A 19273-nucleotide genomic window follows, 5' to 3' on the forward strand; every position below is an offset into this window, starting at 1 on the left:
CCACAATCCTGCTTTAAACTACCTCACATTCGACGCTCTGTCCACAAACTCGCAAAAACTCACTCCTCACTTCCTCCTCTCCAAGCTTCTACTAAGAAGAGATCACACTTTGAAGCTTTCACTCCTTGAAGCCTTCACACCTTCCAGCTTGATTAGAAATGCTCATGTGCCTTGCTTAAATAGGCCTTATCACCCAATGCATAATTTATCCACAACCTTCTAAAATTCTTCCTACACAATATCCACAACCTTCTAGAATTCCACAATATCCACAACCTTCTAGAATTCCACCTACACACCTCGATAAATGGAATGACAACCATTTTTATTTTATTTTTCTATTACGCCACCTATGCACCTCGAAAATAAAAATTCCTTTCTATATTATTTTTTTCTCCTTTTTCCCTTATTTTATTTTTTTATTATTTTTCCTTCTATTTTCGTCACTTTTTCTTTCCTCCACAATTTTTTTTTTTTTTTTTAATTTTACTTTCAACATGTCCCATTTATTTTGGATGCAAGATGCTCCTGCATCACTAAACTCTTGCATGTTTGCTCCCAACCATAATAGCATCATAATACCTCAAGGCCCTAGCCATCCCCCATGCATAACATCCCAAACTTTCAACTGAATAGTTGGAGCTGTCTTATAAGGGCATCACTACTAAATGTAATAACATCATAAGAACAAGAACATCTAACCATGTCACAACAATAAAGCAATAGATATTCCAACTTTTAAGTGAATTGTTGTAATTCAAGACAATATTAGACATGAAGGGGGGTTTTAAGACAATATTAGAGACAATTTTTAAGTGAAATGTCGTAATTCAAGACACGCTAAAATAAATTTAAAAAATTGGGTATTGTCTTACATATCTTTAAGTGAGTGTCTTAAACTATTGTCGCAAATTATTGTCTTATAAAGACAATAAGGAACATCACTATTATTGTTTCTTAGAGACAATTTTAATTTGTCTTTATAGGTACATTTATGTCTTTAGTTTCACTTGTTGCCTTTTTTAAGATAATTAGATAGAAGATAGTACAAAATAATAAATTTAAAAAATCATATTATTTATTATAAACTACTAGATTTGAACCACCATCCCCCTGCTTGTAATGCAAGTTGTCGTCCATTGAGCTAGCACCTTAAAAAAAAAAAATTAGAAGACTAAGCTTTTGCAAATAAGAGCTACAAGAAGGGAGCAAAACAAATTAATTCAATGAGTAAGAACATTGGTGTTGAGGTGGACTTACATGTGAATAGATGGTGCTAGCTTTTCGCACATTCAAATCTCAAACTCAAGGTTGCTAGCTCAACACACAAATGTTTGAACAAATTAGATGGCACCTAAACTTGTTTTAATTGTAGACTATCAAACGTAATTTCAAATGTTGATTACAAGCTTTTGATTTTTATAAAAATGAATTATAATTGAAAAGCCTTTATAGGTATGTTCTCTACACATGCTGACCTGAGACTTTGAAAAAGACTATGCACATAAAAGAAAAAAGAGATTTTACCTGCATCTGATCTAGTACACATGTACACCTTATGTGAAAGCAAAGATAGGCATGTCAACCATTTGTCATAGCCACTTATGCAAAGAATGAAAGCCTTTAAAAGTAACTAATTTATTAAATCAATTGTAAATCGTTGCATTCCAAGAAGACCATTTAGCTCCAATTATAACCATGACAATACGCATCAAGTACAAGTTGAATCACCTTAGGGAAGACAAATGGATGGAATTTTTTTTTTTTTAACTTAAAAACAAACCAAATCCAGTGTAATAAAAGAGGGAAGCACATTGGAAATTAAGGAGGTTGTTATGAACATGAAAGCAAAGTGGGGTTGTGGGTAATGACAGAGAGATGTGAAGAGGAAGAAAATAGCTAAGAAGGTTGCAGTAAAAGGGAAAAGAACCCAATGCCTGTGGACTAATAAGTGTGTGAGAAGATTAAAACAAACGAAATAGAAAGACAAAAGAATACATTACAAGAAATAAAATAAAATAAAAAAATACAAGATTGCAATAAGAACAATACGTGGCTGAAGAAACACAAATATTGTGTTTCTTGTTTGGATTCATCATGGATTATAGAAATGTGAATCTTTGTCAAAGAAAAATTTTAGAGTTCAATGTTTTGCAAATTGATGCCATTATAAAATCAGTTATTTTTTGCAAGCTTGATCAAATCTCTCTTGATGCACATGACTTCAAACTATGAGCAGTTTATACCAAAAAATTGCTAGTTTAAGCTGAGCATTTTCATTCCTATTTGGAGGTCAGTGTATGTGAATGGTTTTGAGAGGCTATAAATACTAGTTTTAATTTTTTGGGTTTCTATCAGAACAGTAGAATCCATTTAGTTGGATAAAGTAACTTTTAACCAACTTGGAGTGCATTTAGTTCGAGAAGATAATGTTCCAGGAACAATAGAGAAGATATAGTTATCAGTGTGCTATTTGTAGTCTTGAAGAGCACTTTCAAATTAATAATTCCTACACAAAACAATGCATACCCACTTACAGTCAATCCATGAAAACAATTTGTAGTAAAGCATCTACTTAGATAGCTTTATTTTAAATAATACAAGACAAAAAGGTACCCACAATGAAAACTTGAAATATATTTGTACCCACAACTTAAAGTTTATGTACCTTCAATATAATCACTCTGATTCTAACACGTTTATTCAACCACCCAAATATATTGTCTGATCCACGAGCTCTGAAACTCTAGTCATATGTAGATCAAATATTTGGCACTTTTTATTACTTTATATATCCACCTAACTCCCCACAATAGTTCATCCTAAGAGAACACCCAAGAAAATCAATTCAACTGATTTTTTGCTATAGTATAATCTAAAAGCATACCACATTTATTTACTTTTACTTCTAACCCAAAAGAAGAGCAATAGAATGGACAGACTGCAGACTTAAGCAAGTTACTATAAGATCCTCTGAGTTTATCAGCAAAATCAAAAATCTAGAATAAGGAGGTTGATGACGTACTCAACAAAACATAGAATTTAGTAAGATTGAATACATGAAGCTACTAAAATTTACCATGATGGAAGCATGAATGAGCCTCCTGGAAAACGAAGGGTGTGTTCTATAGAACACTAGAGATGCAGCTACAGTTATTTCAACAGCAACATCTAAACCAAGATCTACCCATCAATTTTATAAGATCTGATAGTGTCCATATCCTCTAGCCTCTACCAACATTTGTAGTCATTGTAAGGATCTCTGACCTGCATAAGTTCATACAAACCTCAATAATGTATAAACCCACTTGAGACAAAAATAGTAATTCATGAGTGAAAGCATTAACACAATTTATGCCTCAACAAATATGGTGCCTCGGTGAGCAATAGTCTTGAGAAGATATTATGTGGCCCAGTGTATGGAAGTCTTTGTGTTGGAGAGCTCACTTCCCATGAATCTACCAAACTACAAACAACCCCAAGAGAGCATTTAGTTATTTAAGTTATTGTTGGGCAGACAGTTTATTGAGCTAGAAGAGGAGACATTCCTAGCCACTACGGCTTGCAATAACCTTGAAAGCTAGTTGATTGGGTTAGTGGGGTGTGATGGAAGAATTGTGAGACTTGACACTATATTTTTCCTAGATAGATCATAACAAGCTTGGGTCAATGTTTTTTCTCTTTGACTAGGAATGACATGAGGAATATTTATCACATATCTCCTTTAGAAATGAATGTCTCCCGTGTTATGAGAAACTCCTTGGTTGAAATTTAAGTATTCTATCTAAATAGAAATATATGACAAAAGAATAGGCTTTGTTCAAAGAAATGTTGGAAGACTTACTTCAAAGACTACAAAGAATCTCCGCAAAGACATCTAGAGATTTTATATGGTCGAAGTATGAGACAGGTGCTGATGATGTCAATACTCCCATTTCTCTATGTTAATACTTCAAACAAAATCAAACAACCAACAATTTATAACCAATATCACAGGTGAATTAATCAACATTTGAATATATAATATTATCTTCATAAAGTTTAGATTTGTTTAAACAAAACATTATAAGTTTGTATTTGTTTAGGTTGTTCAATTGAATGATACTAAAAGGAAGAATATATTAGAAAAGCTTGTACAATATTAGATTAAAATAGAAAACTACATTAAATAATCAAAGATTAAAATGCAATGTTTAAACATGACCCAAAAAAAATTTAAATAAAAGGATATTTGTTGAAGCATTCATGGATTAGAAGAATTAAGGGCCATACATAAATGAAAGGAGATATGGATGGGACATTATAGGAAAGAACTTGGTCTGATAAAAAAGATAATATATGTACAGGGATTTGTTAAATCATAAACATTTGATGAAAAATAAACAAAAGTTGCAAAGGGTAAAGAACTCACCCTGAGATAAAGAAATCACCAAATCAGCGCTTCACTTATTGTACTCCTTGCAACCCTTTTGCGAATTGGACAATTAATTTTGAACAAAGCCTTCAAATTGCCATTCGTGACATGTTGGATAAAGGGTTATGCATCCTGCAAGATAGGAAGAACAATGATTGGGTTAAATGACTGATATTCTATCTATCTTCTCAAATAAATGACACAACCATTGCAGCCAAGCACTAGCCATTGATAGAGTCCCTTAGTTTAATAGTACTTACAAGGCATCTCACCACTACAATAGGTTGATCAAGTCTAAGCCCTCCATTGGCTCTTTGCTTGTCAATTGTTGGAATGGCAATGGTTCCCTGTGGTCTTTGCCAGGCTTACTTCATGATGCAATTGGGGATGTTGATTTGTTAGCTGTTACCGAGACTCATGAGAGTCTTGCTCGGCCCCGTCCAGGTTACATAGGGTATCAGTGGCTTTCAGTTTGCAGAGAGGAGGTCCGAGCTTCAAGTGGTGTGCGTGGTTCCGGTGGAGTTGCTTATTTGATTAGAGATGATCTGTTCAGTACTACCACATTGGTCCTTTCTGACACTTATGCCAGATTTATGTGGATCCGAGTTGGAGGTACCAGTCACTGTCAGAAAGATATCTTCATTGTTGTTTGTTACTTCTCGCCGACTACCTCACCTTACGCCATTCATAGTGTTCAGGATGGGAACCCTTTTTCAGACCTATTTGAGAGCATCTCCAAGTTTGGGGCTATGGGCGACATCATCATCTTAGGAGATTTTAATGCACGAACTAAAGATCTCCAGAGCCCCCAATATGACCGTGGGTCCGATTTGATTTGTACTACTGAGAGGGATCTTACTAGTATGGAGCTTCAACATTTATCCGAGGATCACAGTGGACCTCTAACTTTTTATGGTGTCCACCTTCTCCAGCTCTGTGAGTCCTCCAACTTGGTGAATATGAATGGCTTCTCTTGTTTCCCGGGTTCTGAGCTTTTTACGTGTTGGCCTCATAGTGGGGGTGCGAGCGTGGTGGATTACATCCTCGTTGTTGCTTCCTTCCTCCCCTCCATCAAAAATTTTACTATCTCTCGTCTTCCCTTGGCTGATCATGCCCTTCTTAACCTTTCGGTCTATGTTTCTTCGCACCCTTTACCACCCATCTCTACTCACCCTGTCCGGTTCCGCCCCCACACTCGTTTATGTTTCGAGGATAGTGATCAAGACCTCTTCATTTTCCATTTGAGAAGATTCCTCTACCCAGCTAGCTTCACGGATCACAATCAGGTGTCCACCGTGTTTCACTCACTAGCTACCGCAATTTGGGAGTCGACTCTCCTCTCTATCCCTCACCGCTCCATTTCCAACACTCATAGATCGACTCGACGAAATACTTGTCCCATGAATCAGTGGTTTGATGATGACTGTAAAACTTTCCACCATTCCTTGCGCTTGGCTTTTGATACTCATTCCCCCGCTTTCACCAATTTACGGCTCTCTTACAAACACTTTCTTCACCATAAGAAGCGATTATTTATTGCTTCACAAGGCATATCCCTACGAGACACGCTTATTCAGTATCCAAAGTTGTTTTGGCGCATCATGTTCCCTAGGCGTAGCCAACCCCAGTCCACCCTCGACCTTCATCTCCTTCCTTCCCATATCTCCACGTTGTATGACATCTCAAGTCAGCTCACCCCCCTTCCCAGCCTGCTCCCCCATTGTCACTTATTCTCCACCTCCAGCATTTACGAGGCCATCAAACTTATGAGATGCAGTCGGGCAGCTGATGAGGAGGGTTTTCAGGCAGAGCTCTTCAAACTCGGTACCACGATCTTGGGCCCTTATCTCTCTACGCTCTTTAATAGAGTGGTTTGTTTTGGTTTTCCGGACTCTTGGTCGAGACACATTATTCGCCCGATCCATAAGTCTGGGCTAACCTCTGATCCCGAAAACTATAGGACCATCATGATTGGGCATACATTTGCCAAACTTTATGGTACAGCTTTGAATACTATTTTATCCAGTGAGCTTGATAGGAGGAATTGCAGGGCTAAGGGTCAAGCAGGATTCAGGACAGACTACCAGACCATAGATCATATCTTTACACTACGAGCTATTATCGAGGAGGCTCGACATCACTCGAAGAAAGTCTACTGTTGTTTTGTGGATTTTCGTAAGGCTTTTGATTCCATCCCCAGAGTAGCCTTTTTTCAGAGACTGAGATATAGGTATTTCTGAGATCTTATTGACGACTATTATGAGGTTATATGAGACTGTGATTGGTAGACTCAGGACCACAGAGGGCCTCTCTGATCCTATCCAGAGCACCATTGGGGTTAAGCAGGGTTGCCCTCTCTCGCCCACCTTGTTCAGGATCTACATTGATAAACTCGAGGCTTTTCTTAGTGACTCCTCGCTTCCAAGTCATGGTTGTCATCTACATCAGGTATTGATCTCCATCCTTCTATTTCTTGATGATGTGGTTCTTCTTGCTTCCTCTCCTGAAGGTCTTCAGAGGCTCTTAGATAGACTTTCATCTTTTTGTGATATGAGACGGTTGTGAACCTTGAGAAGACTCGGGTTATGCTCTTCAACGGTCTAAAGACTTCACATCTCCATTTTCACTTCCAAGGTCGGGAAGTTGAGATTACATCATCTTACACTTACCTTGGGGTTAAATTTTCTGGATCTGATTTCAACTTGAGATCAGCTATTCAGCCTCGAATCAGTAAAGGGTTGGGTTCCCTTGCCATGCTCGAGAGACAATGCTTCAAACACCACTTTCAGGATACATCGTCTAAGCTATCCCTCTTGGATTCCTTAATTAGACCCACAGTGCTCTATGGTTCGGTGGTTTGGGGTCCTTCTCTTTTAGACTCGGATTGGGCCAAGATCGACAGTACACAGATTATACTCCTCCATCAGATTATCAGATGTCATGGTTCTACCCCCCACAGTATTATTTTGGCCAAGTTCGGTGCTCACCCATTCAGATTTGCAGCCATTTTTTACTTGATCTGGTTTCTCCACCGTCTTCGTGGCTTTGCTGACTCGAAGGAAGGCCAACACATATACCTCATTTAGCCTACTGCTCTTCAGTTGCTATTGTTGACTTCGATCTTGCCACTAGAGCTTGCGGTTGGTATGCTCAAGCTACTACCCTACTAAGTTCATTGGGGATCAACATTGATCATCTTACTCCCTACCAGTTCTCATTGGATACCCCTGCTCATCTACTCCCTTCTCGGCAGGAGTTGAACGGGCATGTCAGACTTCACATTTACAAGAAGTATATCACACAAACCTGGGTGGATCCTCCAGGGGGACTACGTCCAAGGATGGCTTTCTACGTTGAGCACTTCTTAGTTATCCAAGATGGGATTATTGTACGCCCTGAGTACTTACATAGATACTGGACTCACACCCTGCATATCTCCCTTGGCTCCTTTAAGGTGGGCTCACACAAACTCCGAATTCAGGTTAATCACCATATTGCTAGAGAGGATCGAGTGTGTACACTTTGTACCTTAGCAAAGGTAGAATCTGAGATTCATTTTCTTTTCAGATGCCCCATATACTACGAGATTAGAGGGAGATTTTAATGTCTGTTTAGAGATTGCAGATCCCTCTTGGATTTTTTCAAGTACACTAATTAGCGTTGCATTGCACTCTATCTCTACGAGTCCTTACAGCTTCGTAACCATACTTTACAACTTTCATTTCCCAGGAGTCAGACCCAAGCACAGCTTATTATGACCTTCTTCTCACCCTTAACTCCAGCTCGAGGTGTGAAGTGACCGTACAGTTTCCCTAGCACAGGTTGTTCCAGATCGATGAGACCCCGCAAGGGACCTTTTTGCCAGCTACACTCCTCTCTTGTAGCACTCTGCTTCATCATAGGGCTTCTGGTAGCCGCACAGATCAGTCACTATTGGACTTTTTCCCTATGAAGACGGATACCTAATCTTTTTCGTGATGTTTCCTGCTTTCTTCTTCTTTTGTTGTGCTTGTTCCTTTTTGGACACCATTTGGTGCTCTGTTTGTCTGCTTTTTCCTTGTTGTAAAATTCCAGTCCCATAGACCCACGTTGTGGTCTTTTGTTGGACATTAATAAATTTAGCTTATCTTATCTTATCTCAACAAGTAATATAACTGCATCCAAAAACTTGCACAGTAAGAGGCAATGCCACAAACAACAATGTAAGGGCAATTCAATTCTCAAAAATCATGCCAAATTCACATCACTCTTTACTATTTATCCCCAAACAATGTCCAAATAGATCTCCCAGTAAATCATTTAAAATGTTGAATGAGGAAAAATGCATGGTCAAGAAATCTCTATGCAACAAGAATATATATGGTAAAATACTTACCAATTAATGCCATATTGCATTGGATTTGATCCTGTCACTCTAGTAGTGAAGGGATCTATCTGCACCCATAGCAATGAGAAGATAGATGCAACAAGAATGGACCATACAAAAATAATTGTGGGTGTCCGGTTCTGCCTTCCCATCGGATCTTTGAAGAAAAGATGAAGATGGACAATTAACCAAAAAGTAAAACAGAGTTTTCCAAATAGTGGCCCCTATTGGGACTAAAAATTGCCATCCTGATTTTGAGTACCATTGAGAAAATTGAGCCCTATAAACGATTTGTAATGCCTATGTGCCCGGTTGTCCATTTGAGCCCCATAAGGCGTTTAATGTTTCTAACACCATGCATTCAACCTGTCCAAGCATTCAATGAAGAAAAGTTGAGATTCCGAGCCATTTTGTGAAGTCTCATTTTGAGCTAGTTTCAAATCTGCATTCACCTAAAATGTCAAATAGTGACAGGGGGCCTTGTTTGCATCTGAATATCTCGCACCCAGAAATGTGTCATGACTCGCCACTTTAGGAATGTCTAGTGTCTATACTTGAGAACCTATGTTTCAGATTTCAAGCCGTTTCGAGTTCGTTTGACTAGGTTGTGAATCCCTCAAAGTTGGTCAGTGATCAATGTCATGCTGATGCAATTAATTTTGAATTCTAGGAAGCCCTATTTGACGTGTTATAACTTTGACCCAGTTGACCAAGATGTTAAATTTCCTTTTGCGTTGCATTGTAGATGTCAGAGACTTGTTGTGTTTCAAGTTTTAGCTCTTAACGAATCTGTTTGATCAGTTTTCAAATGTGATTCCAACGCAATTTATAACTTTTACTGATGTCAGCATTTGCAAATTTGTTCGAACCCTTGTTCATGATGCTATATCTTGAAATCCATAATTGCCTAGATTAAATGGATTGTACCATTGTGTTGTCCTCCAAAAATACTGCAAGTGTGTCAGTTTTCAAATCTTGACGGATCCATTTGCACACTTTTCCAGGTCAATTCCTTTTGCAAAAATGGCTTTCTGTCAATGTTTCCAGTCTACAATTTTTGAGTAGCCTACTTTGACTAATCGCCATTTGTGCCCTATGATTCGTCATGACCCCAAATCCCAAATTCATAATGTCCTCGTGACAGTGAACCAATGTCTCAGGTTTCGTCTTCCCAAGTGTCTGTTTGCCCAATTTTCAAAGCCAAATCCAAACCCAGTTTATTGCTTTCTAACGTGTTTACTTGCAAGTAATTCTAAGAAGGCAACTTTGACAACGAATATCTTTTGACCTTGAATCCATCATGAGACGAGATTCGACATGGTACAAGTATGCGGAACAGAGATTAAGTGTACCAGTTTTCAAATCATGGTCAGAGGTTTGGGTCAGTTTTCAAGGCCAGTCAACAGACCTCCTGACATGAAATTCACAGTTTGCAAATCAGTGGTAAAATGGTTTTCAGTTGATTAATCAGTGATCGAACTTGGTTCTGATCGGTCTAGGGTGATTGATAGATCAGTTTGCACTTCAATTTTTCAAAAACAAAAGAAAATTTCACCGAACCCACTATGAGCCCAACTAAATTGCATCAGATTGATGAAGATTGTGTGCACATTGAAGTCTTCGAAAGGTGAAGTTCAAATAACTTTTAATAGTTTGCATGATTCCAATCTCGCATGGGTAATGTGTTCATTTCCAAGGCCTTCTCAAAGCTAAGGAGATCTCTAGAGTCGATTGAATCTCATAATAATGTGAATTGAAACTAAAACATTTTGATGTCAAAGAGATCACTCAGCATTGGAAACTCCAAGTTCTTCAAAGACAATAAAGGCATCAGTGGTATGAAAAAGGGGTACCCTGGTCAATGAAAAACCACGCATCCTAAAGAGCACTTCCATGTCAAATAAGGAGAATGGAGGGAAACCCACGCACTGTGAACAAGGAGCGGCAGAGGCATTCGAGGAAAAAAACATTCCATGTAGAGGTTAAAGAAGCTCACAGCCTATTAAACTTGAATCCATGGCATAAGGAAGAAAGCCCAAGCCGTTGCTAAAGAGGAACACCACACAGTCAACATCAAAACTAGCTCAAGTAAGAGACAAGACGCCCATGCAAGTAGAATCCCATGCAAGCAAAAACATAGCCCATGCATCCAAGCTGCCAATTAGTGCCAGTAAAAGCCACCACTCTAAGCATGATAGGAAAAAGTAGTGGCAAACTTAGAAGACACCAGTCAACGCAGTTTTAAAAGGAGACTTGAAGCAACCCAAACGTGCATAAAAAGGAGAAAGTCTGCACTAACAAAGGAGCTACAAGCGTCTCCACATGCCAATAAAAACACAGAGGCACGTTAAAATAGGGGGCAGTTGTTCATGTTTTAACAAAAGGAGTAACATGCCTCATGTAAAGCCCACGCAAACAATGAAGAGGCTCAATAATAAACAAGAAAGCAGACACAGTAAGAAAGAGTTCACGCCTTTCAACAAAAGAATACAGCGACAGTTAAAAAGGATTTCCACGCAAGTATTAGAAGAAGATTGTGCACACATAATGGAAGAGTTGACATTTAAACAAGAGCCTCACATTTCTCTTTTTTTTAAGAGACGGCAACATAGAAGAGAAGGAACTCTGCTTCACAGAAAAAGGCAAGTGGAATACTCATAAAGGCAGAGCCCACGTTTGCAAGGAAGTCCACGAGCAAGTGCATCCTTAGCAGGGCAACAGGAGGTTGCAGCAATTAAAGGAATGGTCATTGTTTAAAATGAGAATGAGCATCCATGTGGAGAAGAAGACAGGGGCGACACTAGCAAAGAACAACCCACGGGCAGCAACATAGAAGGAGCCCCACACTAAAGGGAAGATCCAAAGCATACACGCATAAGGAAATGGAAAAGATGCTCGCGTAACAAGAAGAAACCATGCCTTGAGTATAAGACAAGGGATTTGCTTTATCCCACATTGCCCGTGGGAGGGTCTTTCTAAACCTTTAAATGCAAAATTACACATATGGCGTAGTGTCTTAGAAACAAAGGCTTTTGTAAGCCTTGCATGTCGAAAGAAGATGACGAGGGGCCCACCTGGCTATCCAGTTGGCGCCAGACAAGATTAAATTTTGAATGAAGACGTGCAAAAAACCAGTGACGTCAGCAAGTTGCAAGCAACCGAAAAAGTCAAGAAATTTGGTAGCTCGCTACCTCGCTAGCTGAAAAACCTCGGGTTTTCCAGCTAGCGACATAGCAAGTCGCCGAAAAACTTCAAAATCTGGTGAGGCTTAAATAAAGCATGTGGGTCCTGTTGCAAAATATAGAGCAACAAATTAGATTGCGCCAAGTGGCAACGAGCAGGATGACGTGGCGAGGTCGCAGACAGGGGAAGGAGATCGCGCCACATGGCATATCCGACAATCCTCGCTATCTCGCCAAGGAGAAGTTGCTCACACGTGAACATGGCGACATAGCGAGCATTAAGGTGGCGATGACACGTGTCGCTGATGTGAATAGACAGTCAGAATGTGACATGTGGTGCTTACCCAGGGCCAAGCCAATCAAAAGACGACACGTGGCGAGGTCAGTCAACAAAGTTTGACCCAGATTGAAAAAGCAAGAAATTTTTAAGGTTTCAAATTAAAAATTTATTTTTCCTTCTCAGAAGTACGTGCAAGTCACAAAAAAAATTAAAATCCAACTGAAGATTTATTCTATAGTTCGACTTTTGAAAAGGGATAAATTTTTGCAACTTTATTGCTTTGAAAGCCATGAGCAGAGCCCTAAACTTCAGAAGGCCATATCATGGGCCATTTTTAACCAAAATGGGCACTTCAATATACCACCGGAACCGGGAAGAAACGAACTTTCCGAATATGAGGTTAGATTGCCACAAGTGCTCACTGGCTTGTGCTATAGGCCAATTTGTAAATTTTGGGGCGTTCTCAATAGAACATGCAAATTTTAACATTGATCATCAAAATTGGTTAAAGGACAGATATGAAGGCTTGGTGAAGTCTAGATGTGAAGAAAATCGATTCTAAAGGATTTCCTTGGCTTTTAAAAGTCATTTTTTAACTGATTTTCACTTTTACCTTGAGTAAAGTTCAAGAATCAAAATTAGTTATTCTTCAAATATCTCTATATATTTTATGCTGTTGTAGAGGCCTAATGTGAAGATTTGATTCACCCGTTGAGGGGAGAGATTAGAGAGTTGTTTTTAACCTGTTGAAAAGGTTTTCCAAGTGGACAAATGTCATGTTTTGATCAGATCCGGGAATTAATTCTTCTCCTATATCAATCTCTTTCTTTCTCATTGTACAAGTTCTAGTTCTTTGGAGAAAATTTGCACATTACTGTGAGACCATATTTTGGTTCCAATTTTGATGTATTCCCAATACTGAGACACCATTCATTCAGCAATTTCTCTTTTGTATGAACAGCAATAGTGAAGTTAATTCAGCTAATTTCAGATCTATTAGGTGTTTGTGTTTTTTAATTTCATGCATTTGAATGTATAATTTCAAGGAAATGAATACAAGTGAACCAAAATTTCTTTAGTTTCATTCTGATTCTCGTCTCCTATCTCAGTAATTTGCAGTCTTATGTGGTCTTGGAACAAAGAGCTGAGACCCATTTGCATCCCTTTAAAGTTGTATGTCACATATGTTTTGGTGTTGGAACAAAGGGCCAAGTAAATGCTTGATGTGTTTGACAGGGTTGCTGGTTATTTTCAGAAGGATATTTCATAAGAATGAGGTCTTAATGAACACCGATGTCTGAATCACAAAGTGATAGGATAGATCTGATATCTTGGTGTATGAAATATGTCCTAGATATCACAGATGTATGTATTCAATTCATGGAACTACCCAATGGATTAGGCACTGATCATTTGTAGGATCAATTCGTTCTTATTGTTGCATGTTTGAGGATGTGTTGAAAATCAACATCAATAATCAATTGTATTTCCCTTTCATGTTGAAGAACCTAAATGTGATGCCCTCACTCAGCTTATGAATGTCGTAGATATGCATCTAGCTACTGTAGATCTATGTCATTTCATAAGTAATTAGGAGATGTAAGGGGTTTCATCTGCAATAAACAAATTCAAATATATGTTTTGCACTGGTACGATATCAATTGAATCTGAGGTCTACCCGCCTAGGTCTTGCAGAGCCTGAAGTAGAAGAAGGGTCAAGCCTTATAGTTGGCCCAGTGTTTGAAGTGATATGTTGAGAATGGGAGTTAGTTGCCCCCAGATATGTCATATTCTCATTAGGATAATTGAAAACCCTCCAGCGTTTTCAAACACCAACACCCCCCATGATGCATAGCCACTATTGATAGAATAGAAGACACCTGAAACTACTCCTACAAGGTTTATAATAAGCAATGATTTAGGTGGAATCGACAGGGTATTTTTATTTGAACATATACAACTCTGTGAAAGCACCATCTTCATCTTAAGCCTTTAATGTGATAGTGAAGTTTTGTGTCAATACCAGCAAGGACCTTAAACAACCCTTGGACAACTGCAAATAAATGAGATGACACACGTCCAAAAACCTAGAATTGTCCATTCCTCCACCATTCACCTATACCATCTCCACTCCATTGCATTTCCAAAATACCACTTGCAAAAATAGACAAAGTAAAATGAAAAAGATGCTCACAAACATACTAATCTCTAGGATGATAAACTTTCCAGTAAGAAGACACACAACTAGTAGTGTACAATATAAAATCAATGGAATAAATGTCACTAGATAAATTATCGTGTTGATATATGTAATTGCCTCTAATCATTTTAGCCTTCCACTGTAACTATGCCAAATTGGTCAATGATAGATGACAAGAATTTCAACAGAACCCAATGCCCACCTAAGCACTTGGCTCAAATAGTCAAAAAGATTTATTGGACCTGAGCCTCTGAATGCAAGGTGCACATGCATGCAGTAAATGGATTTCCAGCCACATGCATGCACCTTGAAACTAGTCAAAATATCTTTTGTGACTTAGCCATAAATCCAAATAGTCTCACTTCCCCGTTATATCTTGTCTTCATAACCATAGCTAATAACCTAGATAGCTTCTTCCAATAGATCAGCAAGAGCAGCTGACTAAGGAACACCACCATGGTCCATCAAGGTAGATGCAACAAATATTGTTGATTGGCCAAGCCTTTTCTCTAAGCTCTTCTGAGACTTAAGATGTGATTTCTCATCGTCAAATCCAACACCTTTGACACCCTCTTCTATATCTTTAAGATCGCATATTGGAATAATGGAGTCAGTTTTCTTTAATGTTTTTTTTCTATTTGCATGCTTTTTATTCCCTTGTACTTTCTACTTTCCCCATAACATGATGAATGACATGTTGAAGCCTTCGAGAGTTTCTTGAGAGGTGGTTCAAAGCCATATGGTGTTATTCTATTAAAAACACATCCTATACCCATGTATAATGGTCTTTGAATCCCATTCTATTTAACATGCTCAATAGTGGATGTAGAAAAATATAATTCAATGAAAATGAAAAAATTCAAAAAGGGTCGCATTAAATTTTGAAGAGAATGCCATCAGGCACAGAATCTATGAAGTATTTTCAACTCCCATCTTGATCCTATTGAAGGTATCGTTGTTTGTGCAAATGGCTTATACTCTACTGTACAATTATCAATGATTATTCTGTATAGATTTATAACATGGACAAATATGGCATGATGGTCATAAGTAGCTTACCATTTGTTCATGATACTATTGCAGATAAAGAAATTATAACTTATATTCTTACAATAGGATACAATAGCAATTATTTTCATCAACAAATATTTCCCCTTCCTACATTCTGTTACCATTTTTCAAATGTTTCCTTGTGACCAAGGGTAACAGGAGTGTGAGTAGAAAGGAATTTTATTCACTATAATATGAACCGGGTCATTTGGTCATTGAAGTAAGAGAATATCTATACGTCTGCCAAAGATTCTTTGTTCAATACTCATGGAAGACAAAATGGCATACAAAGCTCGAAAATTCCAAGCAATAGCAATACTATAATGGATGACTAGCCTCCTCACTCTCATTCAAATTTTCTGTACATCCAATGATATACTCAACAATCTTGCCCAGCCTCAGGAACAGCGTTGCAATGCATTTGATCTTACTCTGCAAGTAACGCTAATCCACAACAGAGATGTTGATTATATTTTGATTGGGCAAGGCTATTTTCCTGTGATCTTCAATCTGTAAGTTTAGAACCAGCACTCCTAGACGTTTGTGGAATTTCTATCAAATAACGGAGCTATTGACATTAGCGTGATTTGCACTCAGGAGAGGCTCGTGCAAAGTAGACACCTTGAAAATGGCAACCTGTTGGATGGTTTTGAGGAATTTTATTGTCATGCCCGATGGAAATCTTTTCATCTTCCATAGCAGCCTGTCTTGGAGTTTGCATCATTCTCATTCTTCAGTAATTCATATCTAATACTTCTTTAATGTTTTGCAAGTTTAATAGGCGTGCTTGTTGGACGAAAAGCCTACACAAATTTGGATTATGAAGAATATGACACTCAATGGGCAAAATAACAAATTGGATAGAGCTTATGATCATTCTAATCATCACAATGAAGAAATGAAAGAGTCATTCGTGTGTCCAAACTCATGCACGTGTACAATCTCCTCATACCGTAGTCATTACATCTTGAATGCATAAACAATGGTTGTTAAATTGTTTTAGATTCATCAAATACAAATGATGCTAAGAAAAACTCTATATGAAACACTCTTCACTCAAAATTTTTATGTTAAAAATATAACAATTATTAGGTACAAAGGGCTTTTGAAAATATTGCATATCTCCTTATAAAATATGAATGAGAAGAAAAGTATTTATGAATCAAGATGGATAATAGTGACAAACAAATAAATAAAAAAGAACTAAGCAATGTCATGCCCAAATTTAACAATTTTCTGACAATAAAGAATCGTAACCCTTAACCTATACATGAGCCTGAAAACCATAATTTAGAAAGACATTTATTCTCTGTTTTATTTATAGAATGAAATACTCCAAAAGTCTAAAAAGGAATCCTACTGAAAAATAAGATATAAGCGAGATAGAATAAGTACCATAACAATCACAACTCCAACTTTGTAATAATGATTGAACAATGGGCTTTCTCCTTTGGCAACGTATATTAAGAGTGGGAGAACAAATTCTTCATTTCCTTGGCCTTCTTTGTTTCTCATGAAGAACCTATGCGTACAAGTAAAAAATGTTTGTTGTTAGAATTCAATATGGGCACAAGTCGAAGAAATTTTGAAAAGGAATAATAGTATTCCAAAAGATTCTTTCATAGCGGTGATGTTTTTTTATAATTCATCATCACCTTCACTATATTCGAATGGTTTGTAGCATCTGAGTTTTTGCACTTAAAATCATTTAAACCATTCTCAAATATCATAATAAGTGCATCTTTCAAAACTTCCTAGAAATGGATTAGAAAGGAATACTACAAATAAGAGTTCATTAGGATGTCCTTGGAACTACTGTTGGCAAAAACAAAAAAACTCGTCAATGTTTTTTCTGAAAAAGGAAAGCAACAAATCATCTGCTTATTTCTCCTCTTCAAATGCAAGAAAACTTATTTTTGTTAATGGTTACCAATTAAAACAAGTTCAAATCTCAAATATCAATTTCTATTTCATATAATTTATTTATCCCTGGATAATTGGAACAAAAGACTCCAACCTTTTTAGGGATTGTTGAGAAAAATAAGAACAAAAGAAGCATCGTGGAAGTATAGAGAAAATCTTGATTTTATTAGATGTGGTCTTCTAGATCCAAAAAATGATTAAACAATTGCACCCCATCCATAAGTACTTCTTATCCAACAAAATAAAAAGTTCCATCTAGAATGGTAATAACTATAAAATTTGATATACAGGATAATATTCCAAATTAGTTATGGATAGGATGATCAATTGCCAAAAAAGAATTACACTCTAAGACCACAACCTTCATATGCAAGAAATTAAATTTCCAAATTGATGAGAGGTAAGAGAATAATATCTAAAGCTCTAAACTTTTGAAGTTTGACTGTAAAGTGACTGCATCTATTAAATTTTAGAGGAGAAAATTACATGTAATGGGACTGAAATTCTTGCATGTCTTTACAATAAAATTCTTTGATAAATATTCCTCTTCCTTATGTACTCCTGCAAATAAATGAAGTAATAAAAAGAAAATCCACGTGACTTGGTAATCAGAACATGAAAAACGATTGCATACACTCTACCATGATTAGTAAACACTTGCAACTCCTTAATCACTACACAACACAGTCTCTCTGTAACTAATAAGCAAAAACCAATGCATTTGTTGTATCTCCTCAGAAACTAACTTCTAATTCAATGGCATATTTTTTCAGTGGAATTGAGATGTAAGATTAATGACCCAACTCCAACATTGTAGAAAAAAATTCACATAGATCTCCATACAACCACAAATTTATAATCACAAGATCATTAAAGAAAAATGGTCTCAAGAATGGGTTTTTTTTGTTCAAGATTTATCTTTTCATTTTGATATGTAGGATAATACAAACATAATGACTCTACTTTTTACTAAGCTTTGTGGAAGGATAATAAAGTAGTAATCCGTACTAACAGTGGGAATTTTAGTTTCTTTTGGGAAATAATATGAATATAAAGTTTTATAGTTGATGTTATTAATATTATATAATGTTTAAAATATTAATTTCTATTTAGTTAGTATTTAAAAGCTACATTTTGGATCAAAGGTTATAAGTAAAATTGGATTCAAAATTAGAAATTATAATGTTTCTGAGCTCAAATATAGTAATGACTAGTTTACAAAATACAACTGAAATTGCTATTCCAATGTAAATTTTGCAAAGGGCAATTTAATATCTTTAACGATGATCAATGTGATAAACCAACATGGAAAGAATGCCTAGACATCCCTTAGTTGTCAAAGGGAGTGCTCCTTGTTACATAATGACCAAATTGAAAATCAATTCATGAAAAAAAAATACACAAAAATATTGGCCAGGGGATGCCTAGACATCCCTCAATAATCATAGGGACCAGGGGATGCCTAGACATCCCTCAGTCATCATAGGGACTAGGGGATGCCAAGACATCCCTCAATTGTCATAGGGACTACTCGTCACTCCATAATGGCCATGCCAAAAATCAATTCACGTTAAAAAAAACACAAATAATTAACATAACAAGTTGATTTCTATAGAGCTTGATGTTGCCAACTGATTTCTTTTCTATTTTATATCTTCTAAAATAAGTCAATCGTCTGAGTATATTCAAACTTGAAAACATAGTTCAATGAGGTTTTTTTTGGAGTCATTAGCAATAGCACTATCAATCGATGAAGTAGTCTGATTTAGAAAAAAACTTTAATAACATAGACCAAGATAAGCATTTTAATCTTATACTAAAATATTCAAATTCTACTTGGTTCTTCTTTTAAGGTGAC

The 19273-nt window shown here is 37.0% G+C and overlaps 2 pseudogenes across 1 annotated transcript in view; both read right to left on the minus strand.

The window, feature by feature from the left end:
* Positions 1–398: 398 nt before the first annotated feature.
* Positions 399–19273, minus strand: part of LOC149569508 (serine acetyltransferase 5-like) — a 35795-nt pseudogene continuing 16920 nt past the window's right edge. The window contains exons 3-5 of the transcript XR_016362757.1: positions 16888–17014; positions 1261–1314; positions 399–1151 (exon numbers count right to left, since the gene is read on the minus strand). The product of XR_016362757.1 is annotated as a serine acetyltransferase 5-like (transcript). The remainder of the gene's footprint in view (positions 1152–1260; positions 1315–16887; positions 17015–19273) is intronic.
* LOC149569509 (putative cellulose synthase A catalytic subunit 8 [UDP-forming]) lies at positions 8147–16161 on the minus strand (annotated as a pseudogene).

The sequence above is a fragment of the Cupressus sempervirens genome, chromosome 3, assembly GCF_028749045.1.
Source record: "Cupressus sempervirens isolate cs-2001-9-10 chromosome 3, ASM2874904v1, whole genome shotgun sequence".
Classification (NCBI taxonomy): domain Eukaryota; kingdom Viridiplantae; phylum Streptophyta; class Pinopsida; order Cupressales; family Cupressaceae; genus Cupressus; species Cupressus sempervirens.